Genomic DNA, 22,220 nt, shown 5'->3' on the forward strand with positions numbered 1-22,220 from the left:
ATCGGTTCCTCACTGTTCCTGTTGCGTATTTGTTTTCGTTAATCTGGTGAAAGGCTGCATAGAATACTCCAGATGGGGTGTTCTCTCACCTCATGTATCTCTATTCGTCTCACAGTCTACGAACAAACGAACGCTCCATTTTGTTCTCCCTTTCTGCAGCTGCGATACTATCCCTGGTTTCCCATCCCTGGTTTTACACTCTGTTACACGAACCTGTCCATTTTGAATCATCTAAAACCCAGAAAGTCCCGCAGCCATTCCTGCCCTTGTGATAGGCGAGTGTCTGTGATAGTTTAGAACATACTTCAACCAAAGTGACAATCACGCCAGCAGCAATGAACGTTTGTATTGCTACCTACCTGAACTGTATGAAGTCAGCAATACTCCGCCATTTCTGCAATTTCCGGATGACCAGGCATATGATTGTTTGAATTTATGACATATTTGCCAAACCTGTTCATTGTAAAACGGCTTTATTTCAAAACTCCGCCACTTACCATTAGACGCAGGCGTTATCTACACAGATGGCCATTTAATGTAAACACATACTTCATTCCATTCCACAGCTCTTCTCTGAATTTCCTCTGTGTCAGTGTATAGATACAAGTATTGGTACACATGCTGAGTACTTGCAACATGTATCCAAATTGTTGTAGGATGTATACCGGGGAACTCAAATATCTGTCCTCGTAAAAATAGTTTTGCGCTTGCCAATTCAGGGAATGGGCTGCAATGGGCATCCAAAATAGTATGAAATTAGCTGATATAGAAAACAACAAAATCATCGATTTTCTGCGCTTTTCCACCTCGGCATCTTTCTGATTGTCGCTGCTGTGCCGAAGCTTTCTGCGGACTCTATTTGCCACAACGATATACCTTACGGTTAACCCGTTAAACACCAGGATTAAGCCAATTGGTAGCAATGGTGTTAAGATAATGTGTAGTAATTGGTATCCTCTCCACTCGGGTGAAGTAGTGCATTCATATGTGCCGGTGCACCGCCACGGCGTGTTGTCAATGATAACGTAAGGTTCAACGGCAAAGTAAACCGGGGCACATCTCCCGCAGCTCACTATAACCACGGTCACGATAACCACCGTTGCTGTTCTCTCCGTGCAGTATCGCTCCCGTAGCTTTCGGCAACATATTGCGATGAAGCGATCGAAGGTAAAACTGACCGTGAACCAAACAGAACAGTCCGTCGTTACAGTCCGAAATACAAGTGTCAGAGCGCATACAGGAGTGAGGAGCAGGGATCTGGAATAAATGTGGATATTGTTGGTCTGTTCTACTAAAGCAAACACGATAACCACCATCAGATCCGCTGTTGCCATTCCAACCAGGTAACGGGTGATGCATTTGGAGAGTCCGCATTTTCCCCGAGAAAGGATCACAATCGCCGTTAAATTAACTGCAAGAAATTTGGAAACAAAACAGAAATATGGTCAGTTCCCTGAATGTCCCCATTCTACCGATGCTGTGCAGGGTTTGGTCTGTTTGGAAGTGGAAAGCGGGAATCCAGTGTGTGCGGTCTCGGTCGCTGCTCTCCGGCTGGAGGACAATGACGGATGTGAGTGTCAGTGGATTGGCGACCTTCCCACGGTTTAGAGCGAGGCATCCGAGTTACACGACTCACGGACCGGTGAGCAGTCGATCGCTCCTGTAAACAACACCATTTCCATTACTAGAGGTGAAAAGCTAAAGGGATTGCTTGTAGCGGTGGCAAAGTGGAGTCAATGAGATATACATCATGAGTCCTCATTTACTGACTTACAGAAGAACAGACCTACTTTTTCAAAATAGACTGTACCGTCATTTAAATAAGCTGCCAAAGTTGTTATAAGATCAAAGTTTCTGCACTGACAGAGACTCAGACCTAGGAAAGCAGAGATCTACCAGCATCACTTCAGAAAGCCTAGCAAGGTGAAATTATAAAGCAACGACAATATCGACACCAACTTAATTGTCAAAAGAAGAAAACACTGCCATCATAGTATGGAAAATGGAAATAAAACGATTAGATGCCTGAATCCTCCATTCCAGAAACACGTTTCAGCCGACGGTAGCATCTGTGCTCAGTAACAGTGTGGATACCGCAGCAGAGTAACGACGGCACCATACATAAAGTAACCAGCTCCGGCATCTTACCGGGGACACCAACCGCTACAAGTGTGGGATAGAAAATGGCCGCGATGTAGTAAATCGCTGGGTATTCCATATTCCGTCAGAAGCAGCGTTCAGTTCTACGGAGCGTTTCAGCTGCTCAGATGGACTGGTGATCGGTTTAGCAGGCTTTTATTGAGGTGAGAGCAATTCCACTGTGGCAATTAGCGTGGTTGTCACATCAGGGACATTAGTGACAACCAACTGCACAAACATTTAGGTTAACCTATTTTTACTCACTGTCACCGTGTCATTAATTTGTGTCCTCAAGGGATATTGCAATCTATTTACTTTAAATAAAGTATGATGTGAACTTTCCATGTTATTTTCCATGATATCTGGCTTCAGCTATTTAAATAGGATATTTTTATATTTGTGTTGCTTTTAAAGTCGGCATGCATATTGAAGTCGATTTATTTTGTAACATTTGACGGAGCACATTCGCTTCTGAAATTGAGGGAAGGAGTTTGTTCTGGCGGGTGAAATGGAGAACACTTCTTTATTAAAGGGGAATAGTCGTTCATTCTTTTCTTTCGTTCATTCCAGTCATTCCGGGCGATGTGAATGATGGAATAGACAATGACAGCTGACATGCGTTATAATAAAATACACTGCACTTATTTTCCTCCAAACACTGTAAAAAATCCACAGCGGTATTCCAGAGCGGTACTACTAACTGGGATGTACTGCAAGGGGGGCTCTGTGGGGGCGTTGAGGAGGTCACTGAATGCACAACGGACTATATTAATTTTTGTGTGGATGCCGTTGTTCCTGTTAGAACTGTTCGCTGCTATCCCAATAATAAGCCCTGGATCACTAGTCACATCAAAGGCCTCCTAAACCAGAAGAAGAGGGCCTTTAAAGATGGTGATCGGTTGAAGCTTAAAAGAGTTCAGAAGGAACTCAGAGTACAGATAAGAGGGGCAAAGGAGCAGTATAGGAGGAAGTTAGAACAAAAGCTGCAGAAAAAAAGCATGAAGGAGGTGTGGGATGGGATGAAGATCATCACCGGATGTGGTGCAAAGCGGGGGGCAAACATAAGTGGAGATGTGGAGAAAGTGAACCAGCTGAACAACTTCTTCAATAGGTTCGACAGCACAATCCCACCCTCACCGCACAACTCCACACCAGGCTTACTTCCCTCACAGGAAAATAGCCACTCACAGGAGACCTGTCCCACGCCCAGGTTTACGGCTGCACAGGTGGAAGGTCAACTGAGGAAGATCTGTACCAGCAAGGCGGCTGGACCGGATGGAGTTTCCCCACGATTACTGAGGGCCTGTGCGACTGAACTGGGAGAACCACTACAGCGCATCTTCAACATGAGTCTAGATCAGAGAAGAGTACCCAGACAGTGGAAAACATCCTGTATTGTCCCGGTACCGAAGAAACCACAACCAAAGGAGTTGAATGACTTCAGACCTGTTGCCTTGACGTCGCACGTGATGAAGACCATGGAGCGGCTGATAATACAGAATCTGAGGCCACAAACCAGGCACGCCCGGGATCCGCTGCAGTTTGCGTATAAGGAGAAGGTGGGAGTGGAGGATGCTATCACGTATTTGCTGCACAAATCACTCTCTCACCTAGATGGGGTCAGTTGTGCTGTGAGGATTACATTCCTTGACTTCTCTAGTGCCTTTAACACCATCCAGCCCAAGATCTTAAAGCACAAACTAACGGAGATGGGAGTAGACTCTCACATGGTGGATTGGATAGTGGACTACTTGACAGAGAGACCTCAGTATGTGCGGTTGGGAGACTGTAGGTCTGACACGGTGGTCAGCAGCACAGGAGCGCCACAGGGAACCGTACTCTCTCCGGTCCTGTTCACCCTGTACACATCAGACTTCCAATATAACTCGGAGTCCTGCCATGTGCAGAAGTTCGCTGACGACACGGCCATAGTGGGGTGTGTCAGGAATGGACAGGAGGAGGAGTATAGGAAACTGATACAGAACTTTGTGATATGGTGCAACTCAAACTACCTGCGTCTCAATATCACCAAGACCAAGGAGATGGTGGTGGACTTTAGGAGATCTAGGCCTCATATGGAGCCAGTGATCATTAATGGAGAATGTGTGGAGCAGGTTAAGACCTACAAGTATCTGGGAGTACAGTTAGATGAGAAGCTAGACTGGACTGCCAACACAGATGCCTTGTGCAGGAAGGCACAGAGTCGACTGTACTTCCTTAGAAGGTTGGCGTCATTCAATGTCTGCAGTGAGATGCTGAAGATGTTCTATAGGTCAGTTGTTGAGAGCGCCCTCTTCTTTGTGGTGGCGTGTTGGGGAGGAAGCATTAAGAAGAAGGACGCCTCACGTCTTAATAAGCTGGTAAGGAGGGCGGGCTCTGTCGTGGGCAAAGTACTGGAGAGTTTAACATCGGTAGCTGAGCGAAGGGCGCTGAGTAGGCTACGGTCAATTATGGAAAACCCTGAACATCCTCTACATAGCACCATCCAGAGACAGAGAAGTAGTTTCAGTGACAGGTTACTGTCGATGCAATGCTCCTCAGACAGGATGAAGAGGTCAATACTCCCCAATGCCATTAGGCTTTACAATTCAACTGCCAGGACTTAAGAACTTTTTTTAAAGCTATTATTAATGCTTTTTTGAGTTAGTGATTTAGATGCATATCATATTATTACTGAGTTAAGTATTGTATGTAATGAGTTTTTGCTACAACAAGTGTATGGGACATTGGAAAAAAATGTTGAATTTCGCCATGGGGATGAATAAAGTATCTATCTATCTATCTATCTATCTATCAGAGGCCTGTGATCAAAAATGGAACGTGTCCTCGGGAAATTAGCGAGGGCTGTGGGCAGTTTGAAGATCAGTGTTTTCAAGCGCAAACATGGGGTGTTTGGCAGGAACCTGACCTCTTCCAGTGAATGACTTGACCATCCCATACCCGTGACGCGCCATGCAGTCGATTTAACTTTAAAGATTTTCTCAAACCAGCCACAATTCTACCAGTATTTCGCCATCCATTCTATGTTTGAACAAAGGTGACAAGTAAAATCTGTGAACATTCCGCAGGTTTTCAGGCTGTTCTATTATTTGCCACGAGGTTGTCTGTTTTTCTCCTGATTTGCTTTCAGCTATATTGTCTTTCATACAAACATAGAAACATAGAAAACGTACAGCACAATATTGGCCCTTTGGCCCAAAGTTGTGCCGAACATGTCCCGACCTCAGATATCACTGGCGTTACCCATAGCCCTCTATTTTTCTAAGCTCCATGTACCTATCCAAAAGTCTCTGAAAAGACCCTATCGTATCCGACTCCACCACCGTTGCTGGCAGCCCATTCCACGCACTCACCACTCTCTGCGCAGAAAACTTACCCCTGACATGTCATCTGTACCTACTCCCTAGCACCCTAAACCTGTGTCCACTTGTGGCAACAATTTCCGTCTCTGACTATCCACATGATCAATGCCTCTCATCACCCTGTACTCCTCTATCATGTCACCTCTCATCCTCCGTCGCTCCAAGGAGAAAAGGCCGAGTTCAACTGTTTTCATAAGACAATCGTCACTATAAGTATGTGCAGAACAGCTCACCTGTCAATCACACTTCCTTCTGCTCTGCAGTGCACCGCTCCGTGCCGATTCTGGTACTCGTAGCGATGGGCGGCCCGCGGATTACTGGAGAAAGTCTCATCACTCTGTTTCCATTGCGGAACTCGTACTAATGTGCGGCCCTCGGTTGATTCGAGCAAGTAATACCTCTGCCTTCAAATCCATTTTCCCAAAGTGAATCACATCGTAACATTCGGGTTGAGTTCCATCTGAAACTTCTCAGCGCAGCTCTGCGTCCTGTCACTGTCCTGTGGTAATCCGTGACAACCTTCTAAAATCATTCATAAAAATACAAAAGTCGGGGGTCTCAGACTGACCAGTGCAGGACTCCACTGGTCACCGACATCCAGGGAGAAAACGCTCCATCCACAACTACAGTCTGCCTTTAGTGGGCGTCAGTCCTGAATCCACCAGCCACCTCTCCCTGGATACCAAGCCTTCTGACGCTATTAACGGTCCTTCCATGGTTAACCGTATCAAATGCCATATTAAGATCTATTTATACCAGATAAACTTTTCTACCTTTACCAATGTGTTTTGTTACATCCTCACCGAATTGAACCAGGCAGTGAGCTATGACCTGCCTCTGCCAAAGCCATTCTGATTCTCCGAAATCAAGTTCTCCCAAACCTTGCAAATTCGGTTTCTAAGAAACTTCTCCAATAATTTGCCCGTCACTGAAGTAGGTCCCCTATACTACAAGTGCGGCAGTGATAACGCAAAGCTAATCGCCAAGGGCGCAGAAATCTCTTCCTCTGCTTCCCACAGTAACCTGGGGTTTCTCGCAACTTCACAAGAGGACTCATCTATCCGAATGTTTTTCAAAAGTTCCTGTACGTCCTCTTTTTACACCCTCGATCTGTTTTTTCACATCAGCCCGTTTAGAACTGTCCTCCCAAATGTTTGGATCGCTCTTACTGTTGAAAATTGAAGTAAAGTCCGCATTAAGGCCCTGTCCCACCACCACCAACTCCAGCCGTATGTTTCATCTCTACCCCTGACCGGTCCTACTCTCACTCTAGTCATCCACCTTCACACACATCTAGAATGCCGTGGGGTTTTCAAGTTCTCCTCATTCCATTCTTCAGTTCGTCCCTGGCTGCCTTGTAACTCTACAGCCGTGTCCGATCCTAGCTTTCTAAACCTGGTCAGCTTCTTTCTTCCTCTTGACCAGATGATCCACATCTCTGTCAAACATGGTTCCTTCACCTGTCCAGAACCCTATGAAAGTGCTGCCTAAAATACCTTCTCATTTCCGGCGTACATTTTCCAGGGTGCATCCGTTCCCTGCTTTAGCTCTGAGATTCCAGCCTAAAGCATCACAATTACATTTAGCCAATTCATTACTTTGGAAACTTCGGGCCTGTGGGGAGATAGACACACAGAAAGACAGACAGACATACTTTATTGATCCCGAGGGAAATTGGGTTTCGTTATAGCCACAACAACCAAGAATAGTGAAGAAATATAGCAATATAAAACCATAAATAATTAAATAATAATGTTAGTCATGCCGAATGGAAATATGTCCAGGACCGGCCTATTGGCTCAGGGTGTCTGACACTCCGAGGGAGGAGTTGTAAAGTTTGATGGCCACATAGGATTGACTTCCTATGTCGCTCAGTGTTACATCTCGGTGGAATGAGTCTCTGGCTGAATGTACTCCTGTGCCTAACCAGCACATTATACAGTGGATGGGAGTCATTGTCCAAGATGGCATGCAACTTGGACAGCATCCTCTTTTCAGACACCACCGTCAGAGAGTCCAGTTCCACCCCCACAACATCACTGGCCTTACGAATGAGTTTGTTGATTCTGTTGGTGTCTGCTACCCTCAGCCCACTACTCCAGCACACAACAGCAAACATGGTAGCACTGGCCACCACAGCCTCGTAGAACATCCTCAGCATCCTCCTGCAGATGTTAAAGGACCTCAGTCTCCTCAGGAAGTAGAGACGGCTCTGACCCTTCTTGTAGACAGCCTCAGTGTTCTTTGACCAGTCCAGTTTATTGTCTATTCGTATCCCCAGGTATTTGTAATCCTCCACTATTAGCAGGACAGTATGGTTAGTTCGGTGACTGACATAGGTTTGTGGGGAGAGATCGCTGTAACGGGATTCGTTTGGGAACTGACACGATGATGTGGGGGGAGAGCGGGGCAGGGGGATTAGTTTCAGGACTGACACAGGGCTATGGGGAATATGCTGGGACTTAACGGGGCAGTGGAGTTAGTTTGGGATGACACGAGGCTGGGGAGACACAGCAAGATGGGGGCATTATTTTGGTACTGGCACAGGCCTCTGGGATTAGTGTGTGTCCCGTTTACCAAAGGTGAGTGCCAGTACAGAGTGAAGCACAATAAAATACAAATTTTGCTGTATTTTTCACAAGAGATCGTTTCGTGTTGTTCCATAAATAGTTACAATGACAAATCGAGCTTCCCCGCCCCATCCCTCCATCCAGTAGCTCCCCCTAACGGTGCAGCCCCGCATTCCCATGCTTTCACTCCAGCCTTCCTTTGACCTCCAGACTACGGAATCCTAGAGTCCAGGAGCACCACCAAATACATGAGTGCCGGGACTTCTGATCACCCACCCACCGGGCCGGCTCTCCCCCATGGATCACGGAGGTGAGGTAAATCTCCAACCTTCCCTCACCTTCCCACAGCCTCTTCGGCCTCCGGACCTATGGACCCAAAACAACTCGCAGGCGAGGACACTCTGAACACACACTCGGGATGCTCTCGCATCTTCAGCTTCCTTACCGCCCGGGACAGAGGCAGGAGGTCGGGGGCGTTTTGCGTCCGGATGAGGATAGGCACCGGTGAATCACCGTATTGAATAGGAATTAGAAGGGACCTGATGGGTGGAGGGGAACACGGCTACTTCGAGGTACAGGCGATGGCGACATGGGCCAGATTCTCCCTACCTACTTCCAGTCCAACCCGGCTCTGGGCTGCACTGAGCTCCGGCTGCGACTCTAAATCCGACTGCAGACTGGGAACAGGGCTGGCTGTATCCCGTCCGCGTACACCACACCCTCTCCGCCCAGCCCCGGGGCAATGCACCTCTCGCCGGCAGGCAGGCACGGTCCCGATCGGGAAGGACAAGGGGCGCCAAAGAGGGCACGGATGACAATGTCAGTGGAGGGTCACGGAGATAGTGAGGGTCAGGTTGGAGTAGGGGAGGAAGGGCGTCATGCAGAAGAGGGTGGTAGGAAGAGGAAGTGAGAATTGTCGCGACGGCGGGTCAGAGAAGGGGATCGCGAGATGTGTTGGAGAAGGGGATCAGTGTGACAGGGAGGGAAGGGTCAGTCCCAGACGGAAAGGTCTGGATGGATGTTTCAGAGGGATTTTACAATGGAAGTTGTGGAATCCTAACATGACGAGCGAGTATGAAAGCCCTCTAATGAATCACGGTACATAAACGTTTTCTCTGACTCACAATGCCCCATCCTCCCTCATTCCAGTCTGTGTCTCATTCCCCAGTCTCTCTATAACCCTCCCCCAGTCTCTTGCTCTGGCGGCTCTATCTAACATCGAGTCTCTCGCCTCACTTCTAGCAAGCTTTCTCATCGTCTCTCTCTCTCACCTCACAGTCACGCATCTGCGCCTCTCTCCAACCCTGAGGTCTCCCTCCGAGTTTCTAATCAACCCCTGACAAATCACTCGCTACTGCCTCCCGTCTCGTTTTCACATAGAAACATAGAAAATAGGGGCAGTCGGCCCTTCGAGCCTGCATCACCATTCAGTATGATCATGGCTGATCATCCAACTCAGAACCCAGGACCTACTTTTTCTCGATACCCTCTGATCCCTTTAGCCACAAGGGCCATATCTAACTTCCTCTTAAATATAGCCAATGAACCGGCCTCAACTGTTTCCTATGGCAGAGAATTCCACAAATTCTCCACTCTCTGTGTGAAGAAGTTTTTCCTCATCTCGGTCCTAAAAGGCTTCCCCTTTATCCTTAAGCTGTGACCCCTCGTTCTGGACTTCCCCGACATCGGAAACAACCTTCCTGCATCTAGCCTGTCCAATCCCTTTAGAACTTTAACCGTTTCAATAAGATTCCCCTTCAATCTTCTAAATTCCAGTGAGTATAAGCCTAGTCGATCCAGTCTTTCTTCATATGAAAGTCCTGCCATCCCAGGAATCAATCTGGTGAACCTTCTCTGTACTCCCTTTATGGCAGGAATGTCGTTCCTCAGATTAGGGGACCAAAACTGCACACAATATTCTAGGTGCGGTCTCACCAAGGCCTTGTACAACTGCAGTAGCACCTCCCTGCTCCTGTACTAAAATCCTTTTGCTATGAATGCCAACATACCATTTGCCGTTTTCACCGCCTGCTGTACCTGCATGCCCACCTTCAATGACTGGTGTACAATGACACCCAGGTCTCGTTGCACCTCCCCTTTTCCTAATCGGCCACCATTCAGATAATATTCTATTTTCCTGTGCTTGCAACCAAAGTGGATAACCTCACATTTATCCACATTAAATTGCATCTGCCATGAATTTTCCCATTCACCTAACCTATCCAAGTCACCCTGGATCCTCTTAGCATCCTCCTCACAGCTAACACCGCCGCCCAGCTTCGTGTCATCCGCAAACTTCGAGATGCAGCATTTAATTCCCTAGTCTAAATCATTAATATATATTGTAAACAACTGGGGCCCCAGCACTGAGCCCTGCGGTACCCCACTAGTCACTGCCTGCCATTCTGAAAAGATCCTGTTTACTCCCACTCTTTGCTTCCTGTCTGCCAACAAATTCTCTACCCACATCAATACCATACGCCCAATACCGTGTGCTTTAAGTTTGCACACTAATCTCCTGTGCGGGACCTTGTCAAAAGCATTTTGAAAATCGAAATATACCACATGCACTGGCTCTCCCCTATCCACACTACTAGTTACATCTTCAAAAAATTCTATAAGATTCGTCAGACATGATTTTCGTTTCACAAATCCATGCTGACTTTGTCCGATGATTTCACCTCTTTCCAAATGTGCTGTTATTACATCTTTGATTACCGAGTCTAGCATTTTCCCGACCACCGATGTCAGACTAACCGGTCTATAATTCCCCGGTTTCTCTCTCCCTCATTTTTTTAAAAAGTGGGGTTACATTAGCCAGCCTCCGATCCTCAGGAACTAATCCAGAAGCTAAGGAGTTTTGAAAAATTATCACTAATGCATCCACTATTTCCGGGGCTACTTCCTTAAGCACTCTGGGATGCAGGCCATCTGGCCCTGGGGATTTATCTGCCTTTAATCCCTTCAATTTACCTAACACCACTTCCCTACTAACGGTATTTCCCTCTGTTCCTCCATCTAACTAGACCAACCGTCCCCTAATAATTCTGGAAAATTATTTATGTCTTCCTTAGTGAAGACAGAACCAAAGTAGTTATCCAATTGGTCTGCTATGTCCTTGTTCCCTATGATCAATTCACCTGTTTCTGTCTGTAAGGGACCTACATTTGTCTTAACCAATCTTTTTTTCTTTTCACATATCTATAAAAGCATTTACAGTCAGTTTGTATGTTCCCTGCCAGCTTTTTCTCATAATCTTTTTTTCCCTTTCCTAATTAAGCCCTTTGTTCTCCTCTGCTGGACTCTGAATTTCTCCCTGTCCTCAGCTGTGCCGCTTTTTTCGGGCAAATTTATATGTTTCTTCTTTAGACTTGATACTATCCCTAATTTCCCTTGTCAGCCACGTGTGCACTACTGTCCCTGGTTTATTCTTTTGCCAAACTGGGATGAACAATTGTTGTAGTTCATCCATGCGATCTTTAAATGCTTGCCATTGCATATCCACCGTCAACCCTTTAAGTATCATTTGCCTGTCTATCTTAGCTAATTCACACCTCATACATTCAAAGTTACCCTTCTTTAAGTTCAGAACCTTTGTTTCTGAATTAACTATGTCTCTCTCCATCTTAATTCAGAATTCCACCATATTATGGTCACTCTTACCCAAGGGGCCTCGCACGACAAGATTGCTAACTAACCCTTCCTCATTGCTCAATACCAAATCTAGAATGGCCAGCTCTCTAGTTGGTTCCTCGACATGTTGGTTCAGAAAACCATCCCGCATACATTCTAAGAGATCCTCTTCCTCAGCACACTTATCAATTTGGTTCACCCAATCTATATGTAGATTGAAATCACCCATTATAACAACAGTTCCTTTATTGCATGCATTTCTAATTTCCTGTTTAATGCCATCCACAGCCTCAATATTACTGTTAGGTGGCCCGTACACAACTCCCACCAGTGTTTTCTGCCCCTTAGTGTAATGCAGCTCTACCATTTCTATTCCACATCCTCCAGGCTAATGTCCTTCCTTTCTATTGCGTTAATCTCCTCTCTAATTAGCAATGCTACCCCACCTCCTTTTCTTTCCTGTCTATTCCTCCTGAATATTGAATATCAATGGTTGTTGAGCTCCCAACCTCGGTCACTGTGGAGCCATGTCTCTGTGATCCCAACTATGTCATATTCATTAATAAATATCTGCACATTCAATTCATCCACCTTTTTACGAATGCTCCTCGCATTGACGCACAAAGCCTTCAGGCTTGTTTTTAACAACACTCTTAGCCCTTATACAATTATGTTGAAAAGTGGCCCTTTTTGCTTTTTGCCCTGGATTTCCCTGCCTGCCACTTTTACTTTTCACCATACTACTTTTTGCTTCTACCCTCATTTTACACCCCTCTGTCTCTCTGCACTTGTTCCCATCCCCCTTACAAATTAGTCTCACTCTGCCTCCCCACTTTCTCTCTCCTCAGCACTCCAGACTCTCCGTCGGCCAGATCCTTTCTCTCTCTCCCAACCTCTTCGTCCAGTCTCTACCTCTCTCGCTCTTTCTCGCTCTCTTCCTTATCACTCCCTCTCGTTTCTTCCTAGTGCCCCCCTTCTCTTTCGCCACCAGCGCTCTCTCTCTTCACATCTTATCTTCCCCGACCCTTTGTCCCTCGTCTTTCTCGCCTGCCTTCTCCCTTGTCTTTGTCGGTCCCCAGTGTCCCTCCACTCGTCTCTGCCGTTCCTCATTCTCTTTCCCAAAGTCTCTTCCTACCCAGTTTGTCTCAATAAACAATCATCCCCTCTACCCCTTAGTCTCACTTTCAGCCCAGAAAATCTGTGTCTCTCATTGAACGGGCACACGTATGTCGTCTTTCTCCTCCAATCTCTTTCTCCCCAATCTATTTATCCCCAAAATGTCTCTCTCCCTGTCTATTCTACTAGTATTTCTCGATCCACCCCCCCCCCCCCGCCCACCTGCTCTGGAGTGTCCCTCGCCCTCTCTCTCCATATCACTCAGCATCTCTCGGAACTCACAGCGTCTCTAACCCCACTCTCTATATACCCTCAGCCCCCCTCTTATTGTCTCCCTCCCCACTCGCTCTACCCCTTCTCCCTCTCCCCCAGTCTCTCTATCCTCCAGTTTCTCTCTCTACCTTACTATCTCCTCGTCAGTCTATCTCTCTCCCTACTCTCTCTACGTCGCTCTCTCTACCCAGTCTTTCTCACTTCCGTCTCTCGACCCAGTATTTTCTCACTTCCGGTCTCTCTCTCTCTCATAACATTCTCCCACTGCCGTATCTCCACCGTTTCTCCCCCCGCCTCTCTCTAGCCCGTTTTCTCTGCCCCGTCAATCTCTGCCGTTTTTTCTGTCCCTCAGACTATAACACCCCGTGTGTCACCCCACCCATCTGTCCTTCTCTAATCCCCAGTCTCTTCCCCTTCCCACCAGTCTCTAACTCGCTCAGTCACTCTTTCCCGTCTCTCCAACCTCGTGTCTCTCCCGAGCCCAGTCTCTTTCTCGCTCATTTTCAATCGCTACCTATCCCCCCATCTCACTTTCCTCCAGGCTCTCTTTACTCCAGTCGCTTCCCCCTACCAATCTCTCTCCCAGGTTTCAACCTCTCTCTCCGTCTCTCTGTGCCCCGATCTCGCTCCTCATCCTGGTCTCTGCCCAACCTAATTTCCATTCCCACTCCGATCTCTCTTCCCAAACCACATCTACGAGCTTTACCCACCCGGATCTGTTTGTTCACCATGGCCAGTCTCCGCATCCAAGGTCCCTCTCAATCTTCGCATGGTTTTGCACTCTAACCCACCACCCTCTCTCTTGTTGTCACATCCCGCCCCGGTCTCACTCTCCTCAGCAATCCAGTCAGCCAGTCACTCTCTTCCAGATGTTCTTCATCCTCAAGTCTCTCCCTCTCTCCAGTCTCCCTCCCTCCAGTCTCTCTCTCTCCCTGACCACTCCGTCTCTCCCACAATTGTAACGAGTTCTCCCCAGTCTCTCTCTCTCGCGTCCGAATCTCTGTCCCTGTGTCTTTCCCTTCGGTTCTCTCTCCCAGTTTCCCTTTCCACCCGCTTCGTCTTACTCTTTCCGAAGTCTCTTCTCTCTTAGTATTTATCATATTCCCCACTATGTCTCCGTCAGTCTCGCTTACCGCAGACTTAATTTCCCCTCCAATTCTCCCCATCCCTCCGTTTTTCTCTCTCCATAGACCCAGTCTCTCAGCCCCTCGTCGAAGGGAACTGGTAGTGTTCGAGAGGGGAAGTGGGCCTCGAGATTTTCATTACGTGATTGTGTCCTTGTGTGTCCTCACTGTGTGTGTCTGTTGGGTACGATCATCGATTTCTCAAACTTCCGGTTCACCGTTTCACTCTTTGGACATTGTCGGAGTCGGTGGTCGGGAGGGAAACTGCGCCACAAAGCCGCGGTGTCGCCTAGCAGGTGATCGGGGAGCATCAAGAGATGATATCGGTGGGCTGGGATGTCAAGTGTTAAACTATATATGTCCTGCGTTGTTGTATTTTTACTGATGTTCTGTGTGGGTGTGATGACGTATGCATGCAGTCACGGCGTCACCAGAGTGGGGGAGGGGGTGGATTGGGAAGGTGGGTGCCGGGACAGTTATTACGTCATCATGATCTTGTGTGTGCTCACTGTGTGTGAGTGTTGGTGACGTGTCTTCGCACCTTGACCCCGTAGTAACGCTGTCTTGTCTGTCTGTATTCATGAGTGTTCATATATGGATAAATGACAATTAAATTTAAATTGAATTGAACCGAATTGAGGAGGGTTGTAGGCTGAAAGGGGGCATGGGAAGTGAGAGTGAGGGAAAATGGGGTTGAGAAGAGTGAGACAGGGGTAGGAGAAGGACATCAGGGAGAGGAGAATAAGAGAGGATGGAGGAACGAAGCTGAGAGATAGGAAGGTGTGCTGAGAGGTTGGAGTGGGCTGAGAGAATGGTGAGGGGTAGGATGGAAGGGAGAAACGAAATAGTCGAGAGCACTGTGGAGAGGGGAGGGAAGAGGAATGTGAGCGAGTTACACACATTCAAAAACAGGGTGTGAGTGGAGTTTCTATTCCCTCTGCTGCAATGTAGGATCAGTGTTAACTCAAAAAATATATTAATTTACATAGTTAAAGACCAGCAAGACGACAAAAGGAGAAAATGCCAGGAGAATCCAGAAACTATCCAACACATTCCGGGATCTTGCAACAGTTTAGTTCAATCCGATTACTCACACAGGCAGAACCAAGTGGCAAGCATCATTCACCAAAAACTTGCTTTGAAACACAAACTCATGAAGGATACGGTCCATTACTATCAATACAATCCTCATTCAGTCTGACAGCCGGAGTACATATTGATACGAGGACCGATCTATTATTACATATCCATAATAACCTTCCCGATAGAATATTACAGGTTACACCAGCAAGAACAACTTCCTTCATGGACCGATTCCAAACATGCACAACATTCTGAAATCCAGAAGTGAAAACAGTAGAAATATTATGACTTCAAGGAGAAAATGGATAGAAGATAGTATGTACCGACAGTAATATCTACAACTGTTTCCACCTTAAAGTCACTACAAAATAATATTAAACAATTAGGCCGACACAACAATATTTATGTAATTGTCCAAAACACCACAACACTAAACACCACTATAGACGGAAAGATTTTGGCAATTGAGAAGTCATTACAGGTTTTTGTTACTCTCCCACCCGTGCAGGCGCGTGGTCAAGTGGTTAAGGCCTTGGTCTAGTGATCTGAAGCTCACTAGTTCGAGCCTCAGTTGAGGCAGCGTTTTGTGTCTTTGAGCAAGGCGCTTAACCACACGACACCGGTGCCAAGCTGTATCGACCCCTTGCCCTTCCCTTGGACACCATCGGTGCCGTGGAGTGGGGAGACTTGCAGCTTGGGAAACTGCCGGTCCTCCATACAATCCTGTCCGGGCCTGCGCCCTGGAAAACTTCCAAAAGTGCAAATCCATGGTCTCACAAGACTAACAGATGCCTATCCCTCCCCCATCCCCGCCAAACATCCAGGGAAATGAGGAGGAAACGTGTTTTTCTCACAAAGTAATATAAGTCATCTTTAATAATAATCGGACCTTCTGCAGACACTCCCTGTGCAGGTGAACACATCAGGAAATTGATACAAACTCACTGGATACAGGTTAACCAGACAGTTGATCTTAGGATGCTTGTGCACGTGGACGTTGTCTGCTCAAAGCGTGTTGACGGACGTGCCGATCCGATGTTGGATGCGAACAGTTAAATCTGACTGCGGTGTTGTCTACTCACTGCGAGCACGGAGCGGTCCCGAGCTGGTCTCCGGTGCGCTCAGTGTGAATTCCGCCCGTTCTCCTTGTGCCGGCAGTGTTTCCGCTCGGTGCTCCATTTCCTCACCGTCAGCGAGAAGCAACGGATATGCCGATCACTAGACCGGTGAGCATTTACACTGGAGGGCGGGATTTGTTACCGATAGACGCGTGGCGGTAACGGCAGCGGGAATGTGGTGAAACATACAAACAGAAGGTGGTTTGAGTTTAATGACCGGTGGGAGGTGGAAATACAAACAGAAGGTGGTTTGAGTTTAATGACCGGCGGGAGGTGGAAGCCGACGGCTGCAGTTGCCGAAGAGCCTGTTCCGGATCTGGGTCTCGCTCGGGCTCTCAACCACTCTCGCAGCTGCCACGTTGTCCGATGACCGTCAGTTCTATCGTGTCGACATGGGAAAATAAAAACTGCGACCGCCTCTGGGAAGAACTAAGATAGTTTGTTTGTTAATTAGCTGAACAATTGGCGTGAGCGGATATTTCACTGCGCTGATGAACTGCTCTCTGAACTTGGACTGAGTTACACCGTAAATAAACGTGTTTGTGCAGCAACTTAATACCATCAACATATATCCGCTTTGTTGAAATATGTATTCCGAATCGTTGTAATTATTCTGATCCAATCCAGCAATGGTGTAATAAAAGAATTCGACAACTTTTACCGACCACAGGATGATGAAGCTTCCGGAGATGGTGAGAAGTAAGATCACAGACCTCCTCCTGCTCTCCATCTCCGGGTCACTGCGGTTCGCCGCCTTGCTCTGACCCCTCAGCTCCTTACGGACGCGACTGGTCACTAAAATGTGTCTGACTGTCAGAGCGTTGAGCAGTAGTATTAGCACGAACGGGAGTAATGGCGCCAGAACGGTAGAAAGCCAGCTGTATCCCACCCACCCAGGTTCCGTATAGTAGCTTGATTTGCGAATGCAGCCCCACGGTATATTGTCAATTACTTCCATAGGTCGATACATAAAGAAATAGGGCACATTTTTACAAAATAAAAGAACGCCGGTTGTTGTCAAAACAACAGTCGCAGTTTTGCCGGTGCAATACTTGGCTTTCAGCTTCTGGCAACAAATGGCGAGACACCGATCAAACGTAAAGGTGACGGTGAACCAGACAGAACAGTCTGTGGCTGCCCTTAACGGGACATAGTTCACACTGCATATGGTGGTCATGTCCAGAAACGTCCCGGGCAAGTAATAATTAAAGACCCGCGCCAGTATAACCTGAAAGATGATGGTCAGTAGATCCGCCGTTGCCATGGCCACCAGGTAGCGAGTGGTGCAGGTGGAGAGGCCGCACTTTCCCCGGGACAGGATCACAATCGCCACTAAATTCACTGGAGAAACAAAAGACAGAACGAGTGAATTACTGTCACGCCGCACCACGGGTCTCAGCGCAGAGATGTGCTGAAATTAGAGAACAATCAAAGTTTGCAGACAACGCACTCCTGGAGTTCAACAGGTGTAAACTGGGATTGCAGATGCCTCGCACAATTACATACTGGGTGAATGGCAATACTACTCGATCCTGGAAGAGGAGCAGGGTTCGGGAAGGAGGCATTGTAAACGAAACAGGGAATGTTCTTTTGTTTGGAGAAATCATTATAAATCTTCAACCATCAGGTTTTTGACATCTGTGAAGCTTGGATACCTCGGCGATTTCTCGGCGACGATATTTGCTGAATTTCCGTCACATACATTCTAGAATTGCCCCATGCCGCGAAGCCCTTCTCCCTCCGCTAGTGCCTCCCGTTCGCATGTCTTCGGCTGCTCCTCAACTCCCGTTTGACATAGATCGCTCTTAGCTCGCTGCTTTAAAATACTACAACTAGCTTGACCGTGGTCGATTGCAATCAGGAAGTTCCATTTCCCAATTTTAATGATTTTGTCTGTATTTTGAACCTTAGTGCTTAAACCATCCAATTTACAAAGGAAAGCCAATGTATGCTTTTCAAAATTAGTGGATTTTCCAAAATTACTGCGATGCTTATTGTTCCAGAGCGGAGTATCATATGTACATTATCCCGTCTGGAATGGGTCTTAACTCCCTCTTCACTACATGACACGGCAAAAAATCCCGAGTGCACTAAAATGCACACAGACCCTTAATTGCCTTTCTAATCTCACGATTGTTCGGAGTCTAACTCACAAGTGATGTCTACCGTTCTCCCCTGAATATCGCCGGTGATCCGGTTCCCATATTCCCTTCCAACTTGAAGCAATTTCCTAGAACACAACGCAATACGATAAATCTGAATGTATTCCGTATCATATTATACCATTGATACGGAATATCAGCAAGTAGTCCGTAAAGATACCGAACGCGCTGGATTATCGGAGTTTATTTTGACAGAGGCTTTGCATTGATAAATCACAACTGTCTGTAATGAATCCGCAAAATGGATCTATCCTCCGCTCTGCAGCAGTTTCAACTGCCGGTTTATTTTGAGTAGAGGTCACGGATCAAACTGCAAGGGATCTTCTGAATGAACACAGAGCTTTGTCACAATGTCTGCACTGCACTCACTGATACACCGGCATCACAACGCTGACGGTAACCTCACCGAATCCAAAAACCGCGCACACAGAACAGCAAATGTTAGTTCGCCTCTGTCCTTACCAAGAACACCAATAACAGCAATGATCAAGAAGAATATCTTTCTCACACGGTAAAAAGTTCCAAGCATGCTGTGTGAGATTCAGCCTGTCTTCCAACCTCCCGGGATCTCGCTGAAGAAACTCTGAGCTGATGAATCTCCACGGTCATTCATTTATACTCGCACCAGCACGCTGAATATTCAATGCTACACAAGGCTGACGTGTCCTCCAACAGCTGGGGTAAAAATAAACATGATGTAATTCAAGTAAAATCCCAGTTGTGATGAGGTAAGGATAGCTTGACACGAAATTGCAACATCTGAAAGACGATTCTACGTCGGTGAAAGTTGTTGCGAAACACGCTCAGACTCACCTCTCGGTTTCATGATTGTTATTGTTGATCATGTCGTTCCTTGGCTCCATGGACATGGACATCATAGACCAATGCTGTATTGTCATTGGCTGATCTATTTCACTGAGAACTGTTTCGGTGATAGATATTACAATAGTATTATATAAAACAGATTAATTTGTTTGTATGTCGCTGTATATAGTGAAGGGCCTTAAACTAATATCGCATCCAGGCTTACGAAGATAGTCAACGCACCAAACCGTTCATCAAATGAATTGCAGCACAGACACAGAATGCTGGAGGTAGTCAACAGGTCAGGCAGCATCTGAGGAAATATATGAACAGTCATCGCTCTGGCCGAGACCCTTTTTCTAATTAATGAACGCGTCGTGGAGCACCTCAGCTCCAACGACAAACTATTCCAGTAGCCAACCGTTTCCATTTCCGGTCCGACATACTGATAGCCCCCTATTCTGCCACGATATAGCCACTCTCACACTGGAGGGGTAACACCTTTTATTCCTTCAAAGTAACCTCCAATCTTATGGCATGGACATGGTTATCTCCATCTTCCGGTATTTCCGTCTCTCCCTTCCCTCTTCTGCGTTTCTCCACTCTGGACTCCTACTCTTCTCCTCATCTGTCTGTCACCCACCACCACCGACCCCCCTACTCATTCCCTTTCTCCCATGATCCACTCTCCTCTCCGATCAGATGTTTTCTTCTCAAACACTCTGCCTTTTCCGCTAATCACCTTCCAGCCTCTTATTTGTCACCCGACTCCAAATACCTGGCTTCACCTGTCATCTTCCGGCTTGTCCTCCTCCCACTCTCCCAAACATTCCTGTTCTGGCATCTTCCTCCATTTTACTCCAGTACTGCGGTAGTTTTCGGCCTGAAACATCAAGGGCCGATTCATTTCCATAGACGCTGCCGGACCGGCTGTGTTCTTCCAGCGTTGGTGCAGCCCGTCACGTGGTAAACCAGCTCCAGTCAAGGTTCGCGCTGGTCTGACGTAAAGTAATTCAATTACCGTTCACATGATCCTCGGATTGGTGAAAATGCTTAAACCGACAGAGCATCTGCATTCTTACATTTGTACCAACAATGCAATTGTTTTGCTGATGCACAACATTGGTAGCGTTGTTGACAGTGAGGTAGGTACTCGGATTAACATATTTGACGAACTGTCCGGCGCTTTCATTGGAAATATAACATAAATGATTGTTCGTAAAGAAGTGCTCATGTATTACATGGTCTGAATTGAATGACACACAAGAAGAGGCTTACACTGTGACTAGATACTCGTTGCAGTAATAAATTAATTGGTCGTGGGTTATGGGATTAATTTCATTGGATGGGCACTGAACGGCAGATCGGGGTCAATATTGAGGTGTGTGGTGATTATTGTCCCTGGGTGAGTAGTGCTGGGCTATTCACAAAGTGTAGCGGGGTTTTCGTGAGGGCTGATCAGAGTCAGAATCAGGATCCGGTTTATTATCACCACCATCCAGGGTGCCGAAACCCAAAGATACGTGTCATCTTTAACTTTATGTCTGTTCGAAACAGGTCATCTTCTACTCGCTTAGCTGTTCACAGTAACAGAAATGTTGTCCCGGGGTGCCTAGACTTTTGCATGCCACTGCAATTGCACTTCCCTCAACTCATTGCTTTAGAAACTGAGACAGAGCTGTGTGGAGATAATGGATCGAGGCTGAAGCGGTCTGTGGGTAGATAGAGGGACTGATGATTCGAGGTCTGACGCTGTCTGTTGGCGTTAGTGGGACAGGCTGCTTCGTGGGGAGAGAGAGGGGCAGTGGAATTAGTTTGCGGACAGTCGTACTCCTGTCGGAAGAGAACGAGACCGTGGGATCAGTCCAGGGACAGACACGGGCTGCGTGAAGAGAGTGGGGCAGGGTAATTAGTTCGAAGACTGAATCGGACTGCAGAGCGAGAGAGGGGCAGCGGAATTAATTCGGGGACTGACGTGGACCTGTGGAAAGAGAACGGGGCCGTGGGATTAATCTGGGGATTGACACAGGCTGTGGGGAGAGAGCGGGACAGTGTGATTAGTTCGGTGACTGACAGGACTCTGTGGAGAGAGTGGGACAGTGTGATTATTTTGGAGACTGACACGGACTGTGGCTAGAGAGAGGGACAGTGTGATGAGATCGAGGGTTTACACGAGATCTGGAGAGGCTGTGGGAAAGCGGTCTGTGGGTAGATAGAGGGACCGTATGTTTCGAGGTCTGACGCTGTCTGTTGGCGGTCGTGGGGCAGGCTGCTTAGTTTGAAGACTGACGAGAGCGGTGGGGAGAAAGAGGGGCAGTGGAATTAGTTTGGGGAAAGTCGTACGCCTGTCGGAAGAGAACGGGACGGTGGGATCAGTCCAGGGACAGACACGGGCTGCGTGGAGAGAGTGGGGCAGGGTAATTAGTTCGAAGACTGAATCGGACTGCAGAGAGAGGGGGGCAGCGGAATTAATTTGGGGACTGACGTGGACCTGTGGAAAGGGAACGGGGCCGTGGGATTAATCTGGGGATTGACACAGGCTGTGGGGAGAGAGTGGAACAGTGTGATTACTTTGGAGACTGACACGGGCTGTGGGGAGAGAGTGGGACAGTGTGATGAGTTCGAGGGTTTACACGAGCTGTGGGGAGAGAGTGGGAAAGTGTGATTAGTTCGGGGACTAACACGGACTGTGGCGAGAGAGTGGGACAGTGTGATTACTTTGGAGACTGACACGGACTGTGGCGAGAGAGAGGGACAGTGTGATGAGTTCGAGGATTTACACGAGCTGTGGGGAGGTTGTGGGAAAGTGTGATTAGTTCAGGAACTAACACGGACT

This window comes from Hemitrygon akajei, unplaced genomic scaffold (assembly GCF_048418815.1).
Source record: "Hemitrygon akajei unplaced genomic scaffold, sHemAka1.3 Scf000050, whole genome shotgun sequence".
Classification (NCBI taxonomy): Eukaryota; Metazoa; Chordata; class Chondrichthyes; order Myliobatiformes; family Dasyatidae; genus Hemitrygon; species Hemitrygon akajei.